The sequence below is a fragment of the Panthera onca genome, chromosome X, assembly GCF_046562875.1.
Source record: "Panthera onca isolate mPanOnc1 chromosome X, mPanOnc1 haplotype 2, whole genome shotgun sequence".
Lineage (NCBI taxonomy): Eukaryota > Metazoa > Chordata > Mammalia > Carnivora > Felidae > Panthera > Panthera onca.
The window spans coordinates 4844468-4865277 of NC_138357.1; the positions used below are offsets into that span (position 1 = coordinate 4844468).

General features: G+C 43.5%; 1 protein-coding gene and 1 non-coding gene across 4 annotated transcripts in view; one reads left to right on the plus strand and one right to left on the minus strand.

The window, feature by feature from the left end:
- Positions 1-19186, minus strand: part of MTM1 (myotubularin 1) — a 96757-nt gene extending 77571 nt beyond the window's left edge. For 2 of the 3 annotated variants that reach the window (XM_081792664.1, XM_081792662.1), the window contains exon 1: positions 19110-19186. The gene's annotated coding sequence lies outside the window, so the exon portion shown is untranslated. Of the gene's footprint in view, positions 1-1549; positions 1571-19109 lie in introns of those variants that run through there. The other variant, XM_081792663.1, reaches the window with a different exon arrangement.
- Positions 10206-10311, plus strand: LOC145714722 (U6 spliceosomal RNA). Its single transcript, XR_014136940.1, has one exon. It is a non-coding gene; the product is annotated as a U6 spliceosomal RNA (small nuclear RNA).
- Positions 19187-20810: the final 1624 nt, after the last annotated feature.

Below are 20810 nucleotides of genomic sequence, written 5' to 3' on the forward strand. Positions count from 1 at the left end.
CACCTCTCTTCCCCCTCTCCGTCTGTCTCCCCCTCTTCGCTTCCTCTATCAGTCTATTCTCCCTACCACTTACCACCTTTCACATAATCTGTTGTTAGTGTCTGCCTTCCCCCACCAGAATACAAGCCACCCCCCAGATGGGGATTCTGGTCTGTTTTACTTACTTGTTAAATAAATGACCTGGGCAATAAAGACTTAGCCAAAGAACCAAACCGTCATTCACCCAATATTCCATTTAAGCCAGAAATCGATACAAACTTAAAAGGGTGGAACCAACAGTTGGCTCATCAGGATATTCAAGGCGGATGACTCTGGGCAGTGGAAGGGCAACATTAACTTATGCTGCTCTGAAGCAGCTTGCACCACAAAGAACTAGAGCCCTACCAGCCCACGCTAGACACTTTTCCTGTGAGACACACTTCCAATTCAGGTACAGAAACCTCTTCCACCAGACCCTGCTTCCAGACTAAGGATCTGCTGCCCTCTCTGTTGCATATGAAAAACAGGATTCCACAAATAAATAGATTCCACAAATAAATATTCCACAAATAAATAAACAGATTTTTTTAAAAATCTAAAAAGGGGTGCCTGGGAGGCTCAGTTGGTTAAGTGTCCGACTTCAGCTCAGGTCATGATCTCACAGCTCATGAGTTTGAGCCCTGCATCGGGCTCTGTGCTGACAGCTCAGAGCCTGGAGCCTGCTTTGGATTCTGTCTCTCCCTCTCTTTCTGCCCCTCCCCCACTCACACTCTGGCTCTGTCTCTCTCCTCCAAAAATAAGCAAACATTAAAAAAATCTAACAGAATTAGAAAATAGTTTTGACCTCCACCTCACAGGGCCTTTGCGAGCAAAATCTAAACTCCAAGAGGAGTTCTAACTCCCGTGGTCACGTGATTGGAGATCAATGGCCCTCAATTAGTGGTCTATGCAAACTTTCCATGTACAGTGACAAAGTGCATACGGGCCTTCTCTTTGGATTTTACTCAATGTGCTTTCGTACTCTGTGCTGACGTGTAAATGAAGTGTAAAGATAGTCTTTCTCTGGAGGCTCCTTTGAAAGTTGTGGAAAGCTACCCAGTCTGAAAACCCACTTCTAAAGCCTGCCAGTGAGCAAGAAGCTGTGCGTAAGCAGCCTCTGGGTCCAGAATTACAAGTCTTTCTGAAGGCACTCTCTTTACTTGGAAGTCTGCTTTGGAAAAAAAGGCCAAATACTTAGGGCAGTGGTGCTCAATACCACTAGATCCAATCCTCTCTTTGTTATTAAAGCAAATTCCTGCAAAGGCCCTTTGCTAGTCTGAAATGAAAATCATACATACTACCAATCTAAACACAATTTCAAAAAATAATCAATATAGTGCCTCAACTCCAGTGTAAAGGAGAAACAAAAGGACAGTGATTTATAATAATGTATTTTTCTTTTAAAAAAATTGTTAAATAATGTATTTTTCAACACATTACACTAAAAATAAAAACACCCCCCCATTTCCAATTTGACCTCTAGGGGGAGTGTCACCCCCAATGAGAACCACTCAAGCATTCCATTAGGTACCCGGAGTGCCTGTAAACACAGGATTTACTAAATTAACTTCTTCTGATTTTTGCATTGAAGTTCCTTTCACTGTAGACCACCTAGGAGGCAAGAAAATAAAAATGATGCCTTGAGAAACCACTCTGTACAAAAGAGAAATGTTTGTATCCTAGCCAATTTGAGACCAGGTACACCATCAATTCAAGTTCCATATGTGCTCAACCCACAGGGAAACAAATGATGGTCCGTAAAACTAGGAGTTTCATTTTTATACATCTTCCTTTGCACAGGGGTTGGCAAACTTTTTCTACAAAGGGACAGATAGTAAATATTTTAGGCTTTGTGGGCAATACGGACTCTGTTGCAGCTACTAAACTGTGTGTTGTAGCACTAAAACAGCAAAAGGCAGGTTCACCTCACTGGCAAAGTCAGTAGAGCACGCGACTCTTGATCTGGAGGTGTGAGTTCAAGCCCGACGTTGGGTGTTGAGCTTACTTTAAAAAAAAAAAAAACAAACAGTAAAAGTCTATACAGAAATGAACGGGTGTGCCTGTATTCCAGTAAGATTTTATTTACAAAAACAAGCTGTCACCCTTCTGCCTTAAACTATTAAAATAAATGATTTCCAAATGAACTTTCTTCACCCCAATGACAATCATGTCCTTTTAAGCTAAAATAGAAGCTGTTACTCCCAATTTGTAGCTTATACCTTATAAAAATGCACTATGACCAGCTGCAAAACTGGGTGCTACAGTTGAAAAAAGGGATTCTGTACTCAGACCAGCTTGTGTTTCAAACCCCAATGTTGTCACTTGATTAATAGTAACAGCTCTGCACTGTTGGACAAACTACAGTTCCCAGTCTGTGAAATGGGCATGATACTACCACAGCAGATGGCAAAACAGAGGCACTCAAATACCAAGTTCCCCCTCCTACAGAGATGCTTTGATGAACTCTAAGTCATTCCGCAAGCTGGTGCTAATACACTTGGCTGGATTTTCCATAAAATATATGATGTCTAACACTGCCTATGCACTCTGCATACACACCTTCTAAGATGACCCATCTCATCTTGGCAAGGCTCTGAATAGCCTTAAAGCATGCATACTTACATTAAAAGAGAGAGAGAGAGACAAAACCAAAACACTGGACTCCTGGCCCAGGTTAACTTTCCACAGGATCCCTAACATGGAGACCTTGCCTCATCACCTTCTATTCTGGATCAAGGATGTAGAAATATGTTAGATGTTTCTAGTAAATCTAATTGTGTTTATTCTGCAACAGTGCCCACCCATCAAAGCAAGTGGCTTATTGTCCAAATAGACACACACAACACATATGCACCACAGCTCAATTTGTCTCAGCCACATCAAATCTCAGGGCTCCAGGGGCTTCGTTTTGATGATTCTTCTTTGGAAATTATAAAATGTTAAACAGGGGTGCCTGGCTGGCTCAGTAGGTAGAGCACGTAACTCTCCGGCTTGTAAGTTTGAGCCCCACATTGGGTATAGAGATTACTTAAAAATCTTAAAAACTAATAATAAAAATAAAATGTTATCTATTTCATTTAGAATCTCATTCTTTGTAGCCCTTTGATATTTACTATTCATTTTAGAGATCACGATACACTTACTTCTATTTCTTTAAATGCTGCAAGGACCTCTGGCTATAAGCAATGTAATTCAGATCCGGTGTTGAATGCTTTTTGAATCATTTTTTCCAGCAGTTAGTGATGGATTTGAGCTGATCCACTCACCCTATTACACGGTCCCCTTGTGACAAATGGCACATCTTCAAGGCAGCTGATTGGCTTCAGTGGCATGAGCTGTGGCCATGGAACAAGGTAACCCTAGCAATGCTCCCTGAATTGAAATTGGTATGCTACATAAACCCTTCAAAAAGTCAGCTACCATCAGGTTAACTTTTCTGATGCTAAAAGGCTACCTAGTAATATTACATACATTTAAACAAATCATTAAATCCACCAATGGATTTTGTAACCATCAAATACCTGCCAGTAAACAGAGTTTTAAAATAGGAACAAGATCAAGTTCCCCATCCACTTGCCAGTTCCCAAACTCATGAACCCAGCTGATGTGCTCTATGATAAAACTGCATTTTGTCAAACTATCTTACCCTGTGAGAAACCACTGCAAAAAGTCCATTTGAAATTTATAAGTGAAAAGTACCTTCTTAGGCAAACATTAAGATAGTAGTTGTTGAAAGGAAGAGTAAACTCATGGAAACAGTCACCACTAGGGTAGCAACGAAGGCGCCAGTCCAGAACATCTCCTTACCTTCTCAGAATGGCATTCCTGACAAAGATTCCTCCAACTGGAATTAGTGGGGAAGGGGGAGGAACAGAAAGGAACTGAAAAGCAGATGTGCAGTTTCTAGAAAAACAGAGAGAGGATTAGAGGCCAGAGATGGATAATTGGTGAAAATAGAGGCAAATCAGCCCTTTGAGATGAAATCTCCGGGTACTCAACACTCTAATTCGAGCAGCAAGGAGGGAAAATGCAAAATAACGGATAGCTGTCTGAGTTTCCTGGGGCTACTCTAGCGAAGTACCACAAACTGGATAGCCTACAAGAGAAATTTCTTCCCTTCCCGTTCTGGAGGCTAGGAGCCTGAAAACACAGTATGTGCAGGGCCATGCTTCTCTGAAGGCACTGGGGGACGGGCCTTCCTTGCCTCTTCCCAGCTTCTGGCGGTGGCTGGCAGTCTTTGGCAGTCCTCGGCTTGTACCTGTACCACTCCAAGCTCGGTCACATAGAGCTGCCCCTATGTGTCTGTGTCTTAGTGCAGTGTTCTCCTCTCTACTAAGGATATCGGTTGTATTGGATTAAGGGCCCACCCTACTCCAGTACAATCTCAACTAGTTACATCTAGGATGACCCTATTTCAAAGGAAGGTCCCATTATGAGGCACTGGGGGCTAGGCCTACCAGCGTATCTTTTTGGGGGGCAAAATCCAACAGGTAACAGGCAAGAGGTTAGCTGAAGAAATTAACAACCTACAAAATGATCATGTCAACATATGGTTGCATTCAGAACAATTTAGTTTGTCAATCCATCCATAAGCATTCACTGAACACTGATTAAATTAACCAGCACTAAAATATTAATATAGCTTCTGAGAAGAAATAATGAAATGACACCAAGCCAATCATTTCTGAGAAACTCCTTGCTCAGCATATGTAATTATTTAAGCCTATTTCTTTTAATATGAAATTTATTGTCAAATTGGTTTCCATACAACACCCAGTGCTCATCCCAACAGGTGCTCTCCTCAATGCCCATCACCCACCCTCCCCTCCCTCCCACCCCCCCATCAACACTCAGTTTGTTCTCAGTTTTTAAGAGTCTCTTATGTTTTGGCTCCCTCCCTCGCTAACCTTTTTTTTTTTCCTTCCCCACCCCCATGGTCTTCTGTTAAGTTTCTCAGGATCCACGTAAGAGTGAAAACATATGGTATCTGTCTTTCTCTGTATGACTTATTTCACTTAGCATAACACTCTCCAGTTCCATCCACGTTGCTACAAAAGGCCGTATTTCATTCTTTCTCATTGCGACGTAGTATTCCATTGTGTATATAAACCACAATTTCTTTATCCATTCAACAGTTGATGGACATTTAGGCTCTTTTCATAATTTTATTTAAGCCTATTTCCAAAGAGATCCAAAATCAGTCAATAAATCTATACTAGACAACTAATCTGGACCACGGCGTGAAATTCCAAAAAGAAACTGAGATGGGTCTTCAAGGAACTAGCAACTGAGTTGGGGAGATGAACAAATATAAGTTAACTGGCAATAAAGACAACAAATAGGTAGAAGTTAAACAGTAATAAAGATAATCATACAAGTGATACTGTATAGTTAAAAAAACAAAAGAGAACATGTACTCATGGGTAATGAGCATGGCTTCATTTTACTGACCCTCCACTATGTGCCAAGCATTGTCCTAAGCAAGATGAACTCATTCAATCCCCACCCCCCCCCCCAACAACCTTATAAGGCAACTGCTAGGACTATATTCATACGAAAACACACAACCCCAAGGAGCAGAAAGGTTAAACAATGTGTCCACGAAGAACCGTCAAAGTCGGAATTCAAACCCAGTCAGTAGGACCCTCTTGTGCACTAACAGATATTTGTCGCTCTAGTAGATGATCAAATGAAAAATGAGGAATGCCTCATGCTTACACAGCTGAACAAAAAAGGTTTTTTTTCAACTTTTTTTTTTTTTTTTTTTTTATTTTTGCGACAGAGAGAGACAGAGCATGAACGGGGGAGGGGCAGAGAGAGAGGGAGACACAGAATCTGAAACAGGCTCCAGGCTCCGAGCCATCAGCCCAGAGCCCGACGCGGGGCTCGAACTCACGGACCGCGAGATCGTGACCTGGCTGAAGTCGGACGCTTAACCGACTGCGCCACCCAGGCGCCCCAAAAAAGGTTTTTTTTTGAATTCCATCTCTATGTGATAAAATCAGATGGTCACAAACAGGAACTCTAGCCTTCATTTCACAGACGAGTAAACAAATAGTGCCTCTTCTCCCCAAATCCACGTCTGGGAGGCAAGGAACCAGTACATTCCTTCTTGTCTGCCCACTGTTAAGATTACTTTGTATCATGGAAGAGTCTTTGCAAACTATATCAGAAAGATGGGAAAACTTCATTATTGGTGGATAGAAATAGAATAAATATCCCATGAGGTACAACTGTGATGTAAGGAGGCCTCTGTTAAGATGCCTATCAGAACATACTTGGCTAGAGGAGTTCTTCAAAGCAGTCCATTTTGGTGGTGTGCACTTTGTCCAATAACACTACCGCCAACCAAAGTATTCTTCCTATTCTTTTGAAACTGCCTTTAGAGTTTTTAGAGCTACATAAGACATCATCCCATAAATTTTACCATATCTCAGTTTTTCAGTGAATACCAATGCTTCCCACAATACAGGTGCCCACTTGCTCTAATAGATGAGCCTCAAAATTATTTTGGTCTAAAGTCAAATTTTAAGTCCTCACTCAAGGATTTGACACCATTGAGGATATTTTTTTTTAAGGTGCCTGAATGCAATTCGAAACAAGAGTTCCAAACATGAGCTGGACAGTTTTGGAGTTTCCTGTCCCTTCTCTACATGGGCCAGAAGGAGAAAGCAGTGAGGCTCGCAAATGTTGCCAACCGCTGCCAATGCCGGGCCTGATGAATCTTTATTAGTCCTAATTTACAAGAGCAGGTTGACCTTGGAGGTTAGCAGAGACCAGCAGCAGGACTAGTTAGCCTGCCCCACAGGCAGTCTGCCAGCAGTTGAAAGGAGTGTCCAAAGGGTCGTCCAAAGATTGGCATCGTCATATGCTTTGGAGACTCAGAAAGAGAAAGGCTTGCAGTGACCCACTGTAATTAGGACTGACTGCCAGAGTACGGCAAAGAGTCCTAAACACGCTGGCCAACCAGCCTAGCTCTACAAGAAGGCAAAGGGCTGAACACGTGAACACACACACTTCTAAAACTTGGCACTATCAGCAGGGAGAATGCTTTCATACATGTGAGAAAATAATCTCAGGAAAAAGGCAGAACTAAAAAGGGCAAAGAGATGAAGAGGAACCCAAACCAGTGTCAAAAGGATGGCAAAGAAAGAGAAGATGAATGTGGCAGAGAATTTCCATGGCTTGTGAAGGAGCAATATATGATGCTCCATAGAAGAATAAAAAACTCTCCACACTCCAGATAGAAATTCTGTTATCAACACTAGGAGGAAAAGCTGGAGAGTGGTGGTTGGTGATGGATAGGAATGCAGTGATACGTAGCATCAACAAGGCTATTCATGAGGTATACTAGCTTCCTAAAGATTGTATCTGAGACATGGCTTCTACCCACACAGTTCAACATCTAATCATCGTTAAAAAAAAAAAAAAACAAAAAAAACAAAAAAAACAAACACCTCAGCAAACTAGGAATAGTCAAGGGCACCTACGGGGCGGGGGAGGGGGGGGGACTATAGCTCTATAGCTGATATCATACTTAATGATGAAAGATGGAACGCTTTCCCACTAAGTATGGGAACAAGGCAAGGACAGTTGCTCTTGCTGCCTGCATATTCCATAGCTCTTAGAGATCCTAGCAAGTTTAATAAGGCAAGAAATAAAAGGCAGAACACGTTGGAAGAAGTAAAACTGTATTTGCAGACATGATCATATATGCAAAAAATCCTAAGAACGCCATAGAAAAACTATTAGAACTGGTAAGTAAATTTAGTAAGGTTGCAGGATATACAGGTCAAAATAAAAATTAATTGTATTTGTATTGCTAGCAATGAACAAATGGACATTAAAGTGTAAAAATATTATGTGCATAATATAAAAAATGAACTCTTTAGGGTCACATTTAATAAAATGTGTATAAGATTCATGCAAGGGAAACTATAAAACACTGCTGAGATAAATTAAAGAAACCTAAATACATGGAGATACATATCATGCTCAAGGACCAGAAGGCTCAATATTCTTATGATGTCAATGTTGATCTAGAGATTTGATGCCATCCCTGTCAAATCTCAATGGGCTTTGTTGTAGAAACTGACAAGACGATTCTGAAATTTATATGGAAAGGCAAAGGACCGAGAATAGCCAAAACCACCTTGAAGAGGGAAAAAATAAGTTGGAGTACCTCCACTGTCCAATTTACAGACTTACTAAAAATGCCTCAGTAATCAAGACAGTGTGATACTAGCAAGACTAAGTTTGCCTGCCCAACAGGCAGTTTGCAGTAATAGAGAAGTGTGCAAAGAGATTGCCAAAGATTGACTTCAGAATTAGACCCATCTTTTGGAGGTCCCAGCAATGGTCAATTGATTTCCAACAAAGGTACCAAGGTAGTTCAATGGGAAAGGATAGTCTTTTCCACCAATGATGCTGGAATAATTTGATATCCATATGGAAAAATAAGTGAGTCTGGACCCTTCACACAATATACAAAACAACTTGAAATGAAGAAGTATTAGTTTTATATTGCTACATAACAAACTCAGTAGCTGTAAACAACACACAATTATCTTGCAGTTTCCGTGGGTCATGGGTCAGGAGTCTGGGTACAACTTAGCTGGATTCTCTCCTCAAGGTCTCACAAGGCTGTAAACTCAAGGGAAAGGGGTTACACAGGATATGAACCCTCAGGTGGAGAGGGGACGGACACAAAAGATCTAAACATAAGAGCTAAAACTACAAGTCCTAGTGGGAGACACAGGAGAAAGCCTTTGTGAACTTAGGTTAGGCAAAGATTTCTTAGAACACAAAAACATAAACTGTAAGGGAAAAAAAAAAGATAAACCTGACTTCATCAAAATTAAAACCACTGCTCTTTCAAAGGCACAATTAAGAAAATGAAAGGGTAAGCTACAGATTGGGAGAAAGTACTTGCAAATCACATATCTCATAAAGGTCTTGTATCCAAAATATATAAAGAAGTCTTATAATTTAACAAGACAGACAATCCAATAAGAAACAGGCAAAAGATTTGAGCAGACACTCCACCAAAGAAGATGTACAAATGGCCAATAAGCCCATGAAGAAACACTCACCATCGTTAGACATCAGGAATATGCAAATTAAAACCACAGTGAGCTACCATTACACAGCCACTAGAATGGCTACAATTTAACCAGATGGACAATAACAGGATGATGAGGATATGGCCCAAGCAGAACTGTCATGCTTCGCTTTGCCAGCAGGAATGCAAATTGGCACAAGCACTTTGGTAAATAGTTGGGTCGGTTTCTTGTAAAGTTAAACATACACTAAGCATACTGCCCAGCAATGCCACACCTAACTATTTACACAAATGAAAACATCGAGTCCACACAAAGACTCATAAGCAAATGTTCATAGCAGCTTTATTCATAATGGCCAAAAACTTAAGTCAACTCACATGTTCATCAACTAGTGAATAAACAAATCACTGTGGAACACTGCTCAACAACAGAAAGTCACCAACTATGGATACCTGAGACAACATGAATTAATTTGAAAAGCATTATGCTAAGACAAAAAAGCCAACCACAAAATACTGTATAAACCTACCCTCAACACATCTCAAAGAACTACTAGTATTCAGGTCACAATCTCTGACCATAATACAGTTAAGTTAGAAATAAGTTTTAAAAATACCTAAAAAAATGTACTTGTAGGGGTGCCTAGGTGGCTCAGTCAATTAAGCATCCAACTTTGGCTCAGGTCATGATCTCGCATTTCGTGAGTTCAAGCCCTACATTGGGCTCTCTGCTCTCAGCTTAGAGCTCGCATCAGATATTCTGTCCCACTCACTCTCTGCCCCTCCCCTGCTCAGTCTCTCTCTCTCTCTCTCAAATAAATAAACATTTTTTAAATGTATTTGTAAATTTAAAAAGACACTTCTAAACCCACAGGTGAATGAAATAATCACAATGGAAATTAGAATATACTAGAACTAAATAAAAATTCTATGTTTTGAAATATCCAAACCACAGAATAAGTCCAAACAGAGGACAAAACGAAGAAAAGAGTGATGTCCAGGATATATTTTAAGTGACAAAAACAAGAGGCTGAATAGTGTACACAGTATGCTTTTTGGGTGTGAGAGGGGAAATGCAAATATGTGTGTGCACGCACTTGCTCAAATTTGCAAAAGGAACAGAAGAATGCTCGCTTTGGCAGCACATAAACTAAAATTGGAATGATACAGAGAAGATTAGCATGGCCCCTGCACAGGATGATACACAAATTCGTGAAGCATTTCATAAAAGAAAAAAGAAAGAAACAGAAAAGGAAACTAAAAACTATAATATCAATTACCTGAGATGGGGGATAGAAACAGCATGTCCAGCAAGAGACAGGGATGTAAGTACGGCTTTTTGGAATAAACTCTGATGTAAATTTGACTTTAAAATGATATAAAGTTTTTACTCATTAAAAATTAATCAGAAAGAAACTGGGGAATGTCATTACGTTCATTCATTTCTACATCCTAACAAACATCATACTACATAACCACAACTGACAAACCTGTTGTAAGACTAAGAAAAAAAGAGAGAAGGCACAAACAATGTTAAAACTTAAGAATGTGGGCACCTGGGTAGCTCAGTCAGTTAAGCGTCTGACTTCAGCTCAGGTCATGATCTCACAGTTTGTGGGTTTGAGCCTCACATCAGGCTCTGTGCTCACAGCACAGAGCTTGTGTGGGATTTTTTTCTCTCTCTCTCTCCAACCCCTCACCCCACCGCGTCCCTCCCTGACTCACACTTTTCTCTCTCAAAATATAAACCAAAGAAAAAAAAAAGATTTAAGAATGAAAAGACAGACATAACCACAGAAATGGCATATATTAACTGGTAGTTTAATATCTTCCCACTCCAGGGGCTCAGTCAGTTGAGCATCTGACTTTGGCTCAAGTCATGATTTCACAGTTCGTGGGGTTGAGCCCCACATCTCGCTTTGAGCTGAAAGTGCGGAGCCTGCTTGGGGGGAATCTCTGTCTCCCTCTCTCTGACCGTTGCTTCACACACTTGCTCTCTCTCTCAAAAATAAACATTAAAAAAATTTTTTCTTTAAATCTTCCCATTCCAAATATACCAGGCCCAGGTGGTTCTAGGGTAAATTCTACCAAACACTGGAGAAACGGTGGCACCTGGGTGACTCAGTCAGTTGAGCATCCGGCTCTTGATTTCGACTCAGGTCATGATCATGCGATCAAGCCTTGAGTCAGGCTCCACACGTGGAGCATGTTAAGATTTCTCTCTCTCTCTCTCTCTCTCTCTCTCTCTCTCTCTCTCTCTCTCTTAAAAATAAAAAAATAGAAAAAGAAACACAACTCCAATCTCACACAAAGTTCCAGAGAACAGAAAAAGGTAATACTCTCACTCACTTTACAAGGCTAGCAAAGTGATACTAGATCAAGTACAGGAAAGCAAAATCTCCCTCTCAAATACAGATGTCAAAATCCTGAAGAAAATATTAACCAATCCAATCCAGCAGAAAGAACACGCTGGTTTCACGCCAGCAGGCAAACTGGTTAATGCTACATTATATTAGGCAATCCTTTAAAATACCTCCATCACCTTAACAGGTTTCAAGAGGAAAATCACATAGCTCTGTAAAGGCAGAAAAGGGGTTTGATAACAGTCAACATCCACATAGCCCAAAACAGAGGTGCGCTAGAAGTGCGCCTACATAAAACATAAACTAAACACTTTATGGTGGAGTGTGGAAAACATCATGCCTTCTCAAATACAGCTCCTGGGCCCTACCCCAAACCCACCGAATCAGAAACTCCAGGCTTGTTGCCAGTGAACTTGTAGTTTGGGAAACGCCCTCAGGTGTTTGTCAGGCGGCCGGCTACCTAACGTCAAAGGGCCGGGGACAGAGCCACAGAGGTGCGGCATCAACTGAAGCTGGCTCTCCCGACCCGCCAGACCCAGTGAGTCAGATCTGCGTCCCAGCCCGAAGTGCAGGTGATTCTAAGCACGCTCAGTGTGCCGGAGACACACTCCCATAACAGCTGCTCTCAAGCCGACCTGCACGCCGAGCAATGCATGTCCCGGGGAGGGGGGCTGGGTGGCTCAGTCGATTAAGCAAACGACTCTTGATCTCAGTTCAGGTCATGATCTCGCGGTTCATAAGATCAAGCCCCAGGTCAGGCTGCGCGCTGGCAGCGGAGCCTGCTTGCGATTCTCTCCCTCTCTCTCTGCTTTCTCCCATTCATTCTCTCTCTCGCAAAATAAACTTTTTTTTTAAAGCCTATGTTTGATTAAGTACATCTGAACATCTGTGGGTGGAGCCTGGGCAGCAGGTCGTTAAAGTTCCCAGGTGATTCTAATGAGCAGCCAGCGTGGCAAGGAAACTTCTATTTAGCCGAGTCCACACCCTTTAGGATGAGCCAGAGAAGAAGGGTGGAATCCATGAGTTCTTTGAAGATACCCTCAAGAAAAAAGCCTGCATTTCACTCATATACCAAGGGCGAGTTCTTCATACCACTTACCAAGCCGAAACGGAGAAGAGAACTGTCTTGAACAAAGTTGTGACAAAGTTGTGGGATGTTGTGAGGATTCATACGGGATGTACGTAATCACAAGGGGCAAAGGGCTTGGCACAGGTTACAACACGGATCGTGAATGCAAGTTTATTACTGAGGCGACCACGGCTCTAACTGCTCTTCAGGCATCGACAGCAAATCAAGGCCAAAATGTATCTCTCGAAGCTGTGCTGTCCAATGCGGGGGCCGCTAAGTACATGCAGCTCCTGAACACTTGAAATGTGCCTAGTCCAAATGGAGGGGTGGCAGAAATATAAATACATGCCAGGCCTCGACACCTTCGTACAAAGGGGAGGGGAACATCTCACTAATACTTATACTGATTACATGTGGAAATGATAATATTTTGGATATACTAGGTTAAATACATTATAAAAATCAACTTCATCTGTTCCTTTTTTAATGCGGCTACTAGGAAAATGGATTACACATGTGGCTCAAATTATCTTTCTAATGGACCACAAGGTCTCAAAGGATCAGGGGGAAGCCGGGATGTGAGCTACTAGTTAAACTGGCCTTCTCAAACTTTAATTTACAAACAGATCACCAAAGGCTGTCATCAAAATGCAGACTCTAGGTGTAGATGGGGGGGGGGGTACTGAAATTCTACATTGCTCTTGGGCTCCTAGGAGCTGAGGAACAGCAGGAGCATCAGGACAATTTTTTATCAACAAGGAAAAACTGTTCTGTGGCATAGAAGGGATGGCAACCTCTGGAGAAATGATCATGCCCTGTCAGAGTTGAAAACGGTGAAGAAAGGAAATGGCCAGCAGGGTTGCACTCAGCCTCAACCTTAAAAACTCAGTTGTTAGGCCTCACGGCAAGAGCTGCAAAGAGGTGAGGGCCAAATCCAATTGCCCTCCGTCTAGGGACTTACTTTCTCTCTCAGATTTGGAACCATCAGTGTCTGCAAGGAACACTTCAGGACCAGAAAGCTCAAAATGGAATCTCGACTGAGGTTTCTCATATCCTGCCTGACACATGACTAGCGTCAACGGCACTGTCCTCCTACGGTGTGGCTCGTCCCTGTTACCTTGACCCACCTACTACTGACAAGCCATGGCTGGGGGTCACTGCCATGGGATACGTATCTTCTTTTAGCAAAACAGCTCAGGCCAATTCCAGGACTGCTGGAACAAACCCTGACAGCACAGCCCTTGTTCTAAGTCCCCACCTAAGTCATCTCGGGGCCATAAAAGAACTAAAGGCTCAGCCAAGGGCAATTTAAGCACCACCATCTGATGCCACGAATCCCCTCTGTGACCCACCTGTGCCTCGAAGCTCCCATGAAGGGGAAAACATGGCGCCGGGACATAGCAGCGCGTTCCATTTCAAGAGGCTCCGGGAAACAGCGCTTCCTTTTCCCAGAAAGCCCAAGGGCACAATATAGATATGTAACAATTATCACAAGCTAAAGAAAGGATATCACGGTGTTGTCAAGGTTTTCAGGCAAGGGCATAAGAAAGGAATGAGTTACAAACAAATTACTTTTATTTTTACTTTTAATTATTACCCTTCAACTTCCCATACCCCTCCCCACCCCCCAAAATGTACCAACAAGCAAAGCAAAAATGAACCTAAACTCAAACTGCTTGCGACAGTAGTCCAAAAATCCAGAGGCTGGGAATGTAATGTGTGAGACCTCTCCCATCACTGGACTCAAAGAACTTTCTTATTCATTTGCTAATCAACCACGGTGGGGGGGGGGGGAAGGCTCAGCATGAGCTCCCTTCCATCGTGCAGTGGGGGTGGGGGGAGATATGGATATGGTCTCTATACATACAACCCGATTTGTTGAAATGAACACATCCAAACAACTCTGAACTACCCCTCCACTTGTCCAGTTCAAGTCAAAGAGTGTTTTCTAAATGTCTACTGTGTGTAGAGGGCCATGTTAGGTTTCACCTGCCCAGGAAAAAAAACGTCTCCAACCTCAGCCCCAACTTTCAGCACAAGCTTGGAAGATGGAACAAGTGATATTGAAATATTCAGGTACTACGTATCAAAACAGAGTTGCAGCTCAGCAACACTGGAGGAACCTAAGTACATGACATTTCAAAGAGCTACTTATAATAGAGTCCTTCCAGGATCCTGAGAAACAACTTCAAATAACAAGAACAGAGCACTAAGCCCCAGTTCTGTTGGAAAATGAAGGCAGCAGGGACCTGGAGCACAATCAACGCCCTGGATGTCTTCTCACCCTAACCCCTGGAGTGAGAGCATCCAGGCTACTGTGGATGGAGGAGCTCCACAGGGCCTCAGGCTGCACTGAGGGGCTAATGGAAGGTGTCGATTTGAAAAACGAAAGATTTTCACTCCGAAATACTTCAGAAAAAAGCAGGCAATATTCCCTGATGCAGAGATTGCTTGCTGTTGCCCTGTGATTGTTGGCTATACAGTACTACCGTCTTGGGAATAAATAAAATGGAAGCTCACAAGGTGTGCCAATGGCTTCAGGTCCATTTGAGAGAGGCAATGAAACACCCACATTTTTCAATGCTGACAAAAGAGGGAAAGCAAGGCAGAGGCCACACCTACAGCCATGGGGCAGGTGGGCCAACAACAGGAGGGACGCTGCTCTCTTACACCAGTTCTCCAAACAGTGACAGCTTATATAACACATGAAAGCAATAATAATGCTGCACAGCCTATGAAGGGTACTGTTGTACATGTGATTCTCTGCAAAGTTCTGGAAGCTTGGTAGGGATCACAGCTCTATCATACAAATGGAAGAGGCCGCAGCAGTGAGGTAAAATGACGTATCTGGTGTCACAGAGTTAAGACGTGGCAGAAACGGGACTTGAACCCAGCTTCTGGAATCCAGACTCAGGAAGCTTTCGGCCACCTCACACAAAGGGCTCCTTTATCACCCCTCACTCCTCAGGTAGAAACAGAAAGTGCTAGTGCGTGATGCCAATGTTCTAAAGAGGTGCCTGCTAAAGAGGTGTTCTAAAGGAACCTTTTAAGGTTCCTTTCCTTAAAAGGAAAAGGATGAGACTGTCCAGGTGCTCAGATGGAAAAATACATTGTAAACATTTAACATGAAAAACCATCCTCCAACTACAGGATGGCAACTGGATCTCACCCGACTAACTCCAACTGGGTCTCCTGGTACCCTCTTGCTTTCCAAGCAGAGCAACTGGAAGAAGGCCACTCTTGTTCTAATCATGTTTGTAGAAACAGACAAAATGTGGCCTCGAGTAATTTCTGAGTCCAAACACTGACGGGAACTTCACACTGCAAGAACTGTGGATACCGCTGCCAATATCACCTGAAACTAAAAGCTCGAGTCACCCACAAAATGCTAAGAAATGTCTAGAAAAATAAAATCACGCTTATTTGATGTCCAAAAGTTTATTAGGGCATGTCTAGAATCATTTCTTTATCTTTCAAAGAAAATAAGACACTATTCTAAGCACTTAACATAGATTATCACTCAGTCTAGACAACAGCCCTTTGAGGAAGGTGCTATCAGTATTATTTTCATTTTACAGATAAGGACACTAAGGCACAGGCATAAGTAACTCACCCAAAATCACACAGGTAATATTAGAGCCAGGATTCAAATCCAGAGTCAATACCTCGTAGGCAAATGACAGCCCCAGCCCCTGCCCCTCCCCCATCTGCCAAAAAAGAATAATGAACTGAGAAACTAGAAAATAAAGAAAGCAGAACTTCAAAGAGGTCAGAAGCAGGGAAGGGAAATTACTAAAGAATAATGAAAACAAACTCTTATTCTTCTATAAACTGAAAAAACTTTAGAAATAACAAGAAACTCTGGCCTTTGAAATCCTTCGGCCACCAGTTCAAAATGTCGCCTACTAAGCCTTGAAGAGGCTCTGCTTTTCTCCTTATTTTGGAGCCCTCAATAAGAGCAAGAACCACATATTCCTTCAGTGGTTTTTAAAGTAACTACATTTTGTTAATCCTCCTTTCATTTTGGAACAAAGAATATTTGAGTATTTTTTTTTGTGACTTCAGCCATTTTTCAGAACCTGTAAGAATGAAAAATTTGCTTTCAAGCCATTGAACATACAGACTAGGAGAGAACTGAAAAGGTACAAACAGATGAACTTGTAGAGTAAGCTATCACGAATGCCATTTTACTAGCACTTTAGGGGTTTTTTTAAATTTTTTTAAATGTTTATTTATTTTTGAGAGAGAGACAGAATGTGACTGCGGGAAGGGCAGAGACAGAGGGAGACACAGAATTTGAAGCAGGCTCCAGGCTCTGAGCTGCCCACACAGAGCCCAATGTGGGGCTCAAACTCACAAACCATGAGATCATGACCTGAGCTGAAGTCGGATGATTAACTGACTCAGCCACCCAGGCACCCCACTAGCACTTTAGTTTTTAAGACGTTGAATGCTTCTTTACTCTAGAGCTAACATCAAAATGAACTCTTTTCTTTAAAAACCATACAACCCAAAGATTGCGGATCATTTCAGATAGTAGGTTCTCTGTACAAACCAAAGGGCAAGAAGAGAAATTCTTGTGTAAGGTAGCCTGAGGCAGGCTGACACTGGCATGAAATCAACAAGGAATACTGACCTCAGCAGAGCCTTCTGTAGCTAGAGTAAGGTAACTACTGAGATAGCAAGGGATTCAAAGACCACCCCCCTAGGTGTTTGAAAGCATGGTTTGCATGTAAGAGAAAAAATGCAAGTAAAAATGAGGCCGTGATGAATTTAGGATCCAAGAGGCAATCGCTAGAAAAATGATGACTCCACGGAATCTCTTTTAGACAGATTTACTTTTGGATTTGATTATTTACTTTAATGGAGCAGCAGCTGACACTCAAAAACTAACAATTCAATGTAATTCCCAAGTCACTCTCAAACATGCCAGCCTGTTTTATTGACATAGAGTTTGGGAGTTCTATTTTTCTGCATAGTGCTCATCTCCACTAGAAAATGTATCGTTTACTTTTTTTTATTGTCCTCTTCCCCACACATAAGCTCTGTAAAGCTTCATCAGTAGTACTGTCTGCTGTCTTCTCAGTGCTTGGGACACTGTAGGCACACTATGGGCTTTCTGGGTTTGATGGGTAAATGAAGCCAGTGAGAACTTGATAACTATATGTTATAACTTTAAGGTAAGGAGACCAATCATTTAATAGCTAGAATCTAAAAGCCCCAATGAATGTTCTGTACTTTCAAGCACCTGGGGAGGCTGCTATGCACTGGCAGCACCACTGGTTGGAATCTACTCCATGGAGTGGAATCTCTCAAGGGTAGATCTGGTTTAGTGAAACAGCCAAAAGTCACTGGATCAAATCTGGTAATAAGAGATCATGCCCAAAACATATGTTGGATGAAAGCAAAGTGTGTCTATAAAGTAACAAGCCTGATTGTCTTATTTGGCTGGTAAACTCGTTTTGAAGGGAATTCAAAATGGTTTGAACTATAGCAAAATCACTGGCTCAGTCTCAAGATTCTAAGGTGGACACTCTACAAAAAACAAAACTAAGCTGTGATAAAAAGTACCCAGGTTAGACGCCAAGATACTCCCTAGAGACCTGACTTGTGATATTAGCTTTGCCGTTAGGTTGCCCCAAATCCTGGGTCACATTAAACAGCGTTACCCTCTCTGGGCCTCAGTTTCCCCATCCTAGAAACTAACTACTATGAACTTCAAGGTCCCAGCCAATTCTAACATTCCATGGTTCCATTCTTGTGAAGGTCTAGTATGTCTATTTAAAAGCCAGTCACAATTCACTCCGCCCCATACTTCGTATGTGTCTATAAAGCCCATAATATAATCTTTGCAGCAGATTCATTTCATATTTGCTTAGGCAAAGACTAAAATTAGTTTTCACTTCCTGAGCGCAGCAAAAGACAGTTAAGGGAGGCAACCCGGCAAAGGGCGCTTGCTTGCTCTTGCCTGTGCATACTTCCGACTGCGTATCAGGGAACTAACCGTTCCTTCTCAGATCTTCTCTCAACTGTTGCAAAAGCAAATAAACCTCCCGTGCGTGACACAGAAACTCTGTTCGAGAGCGCCCACCGAGGCTTCCCGGACAGCACCGGGCTGCGGCCGCTCCGCAGGACCTGCGGGGGATGCGGCGGGCACTCACCCGAGGCGGACGGCCAAGGCGAGGACCAGCCGAGGCGCGTCGCCGGGGAGGCAGGACGGCCGCCCAGCGCGCTCGCCGCCACAGGACGGGGAAGCAAAGTCCGGGGAGCGGCCGCGACGCCCCCAGCGTTTCCCCTCGGCCCCGATTCCCGTCCCGACCTTCGCCCGTCGCCAGCCCAGGACCTTGGGCGGGGAGAACGGGAGGAAGCCGGAGGCACCTGCCTGCGGCTCACCGGCCTCACTCAGCCCTGGCTGGCGGGGACAGCGAGGCGCTCGGGCGACACCCCCCCCCCCCCCGCCACCTACGCCCGCGGGTGCTGCGAGAATACGCGGGACCCGTCGGCCCGGGGAGTCCCAACTTCCTCCTCCCGCCCACCTCCCCCCCAGGTCCCCGCAGCACCCGGCTCGGAGCCAGGCCAGAAGCGAGCGCTCACCCACCTCGGGCTCCGGGCGCCACCGCCGTTGCCAGGCTGCTTCGCTCCCGGGCCCCGCTCCGCCCCCTCCAGGGCCCGCCCCCTGCGGCCTCTCCGCCCCTGGCCACCGCCCGCCGCCCTCCTCCGTGCGTCGGTTGGCGGGTGTGCGTCACGTGACATGGCTGAGGCGGGTGGAAGGCGCCTGGAGAGCCTTGAGAGCCACCCTGAGAGGCGGGGCTCTTTACCCGGGAGGCTGCTGGGAAGCCCTCTTTGAAAGGCCCGGCGCTTGGAGGCATCTGGGAGTTGTAGTTCTAAATACGATGCCAGTGGGCAAGGCCCAGATACTAGGGGCCGCCCCAGCAGGGGAAGTTGGAGTAGCAGCCCGGCGGAGGCCGCTGGGAAGCGTAGTCCCAGGACTCCTCTGTGTCCCATTGTTTTTTTCCAATAAAGGGGAAATCCAGAAGGAAAACTCTAGATAAAACTTTAGAGGATGTCACTAAATTGAACTGATATTGGGTACATAGAGTTGGCTGCGTGAAGTTGAGATACTACAAGGGGGAAAAAAAAAAAGAAATTTCACTGACTCTGGCCCAGAATCTGCAATTCACAAACCAAATGAACAGCTGAGGTGTGTACTTCATGCCGTGCCAGTATCTTTCCAAGAACTCTCTTGAGACTTAGTGAAAGGAAACATTTAAGGACAAAGTTCCTTCTGCTTTTTTAAGGTTAGGGACGGGCGACCATTAACACAGTAAAAAGAAAGGAAAAGAAAAAAAAAACAGAAGCAAGACAACTTCAGGAAAAGAATTCTGTGTGTCATCAAATAAACCAAACTTAATAGGACACATTGAAGAACAGGAGTAAAATTCCTCATGCTACGTAATAATTACTAATATATAATATATATACATCAACACTTCATGTAAATGATGGTAAACAGGATCCCTTCAACATCTTTTTCCTCTTATATTTGTTAGTACTCCAGCATCTAAACACAATTGTTTTACCTGATACTAGTATGTGTATTTTCATATGTATCTATATACAGTCATAAGTCACTATGTACATTAAACGCACTACACACACACACACACACACACACACACACATTAACCCTACTGAAGAGTCCAGACTTCTTACATGAGTAACAAGTCCCTTCAGACTCAACCCACCTACTCTCCCAATGTGCCTCTTCTCTCTCCTCGCCCCAAATTCTGGTCTAGTCACAGAGAACTTCTTTCTATTCTCTGGATGCACCATGTTCTTTCCTCCTTCCAGCCCTTTACACTTGCTGTTTCTTTCTCCTGCATTGGCCAAACTCCTGGAAGGGCAGCAGAATAGCACTTGTTCCCGGGCCAGGAAGAATTAGCTCTCCCAGAGTCCTTTTCATCACGCTGATGTCATCATTTGCTTACATGTCAGCCTGCCAACTCCCCTCCCCAGACTGTGAACTTCTTTGAATCACATTCACTTTTGTACTGGGTTTCAAAAAGTGCTCAGTAAATGCTTCTTGATTGCATGCATTGCACGCCAGAGAGGCTGCCTGGTGGGTTACTGAATAATCTGAGTCTTGAAGCAGAGGGATCGGGGAAAACGCCATGGAGAGAGGGCAGCAGCTCGGTGCGAGACCTTGCATACAGTTGGCTGAAACCCTTTGTTCAACCAGGGGATGGGGGTTACAGAGCAAGAACACTCCTCCTCCTAAAGAGGTTAACCCAGCTCCAGC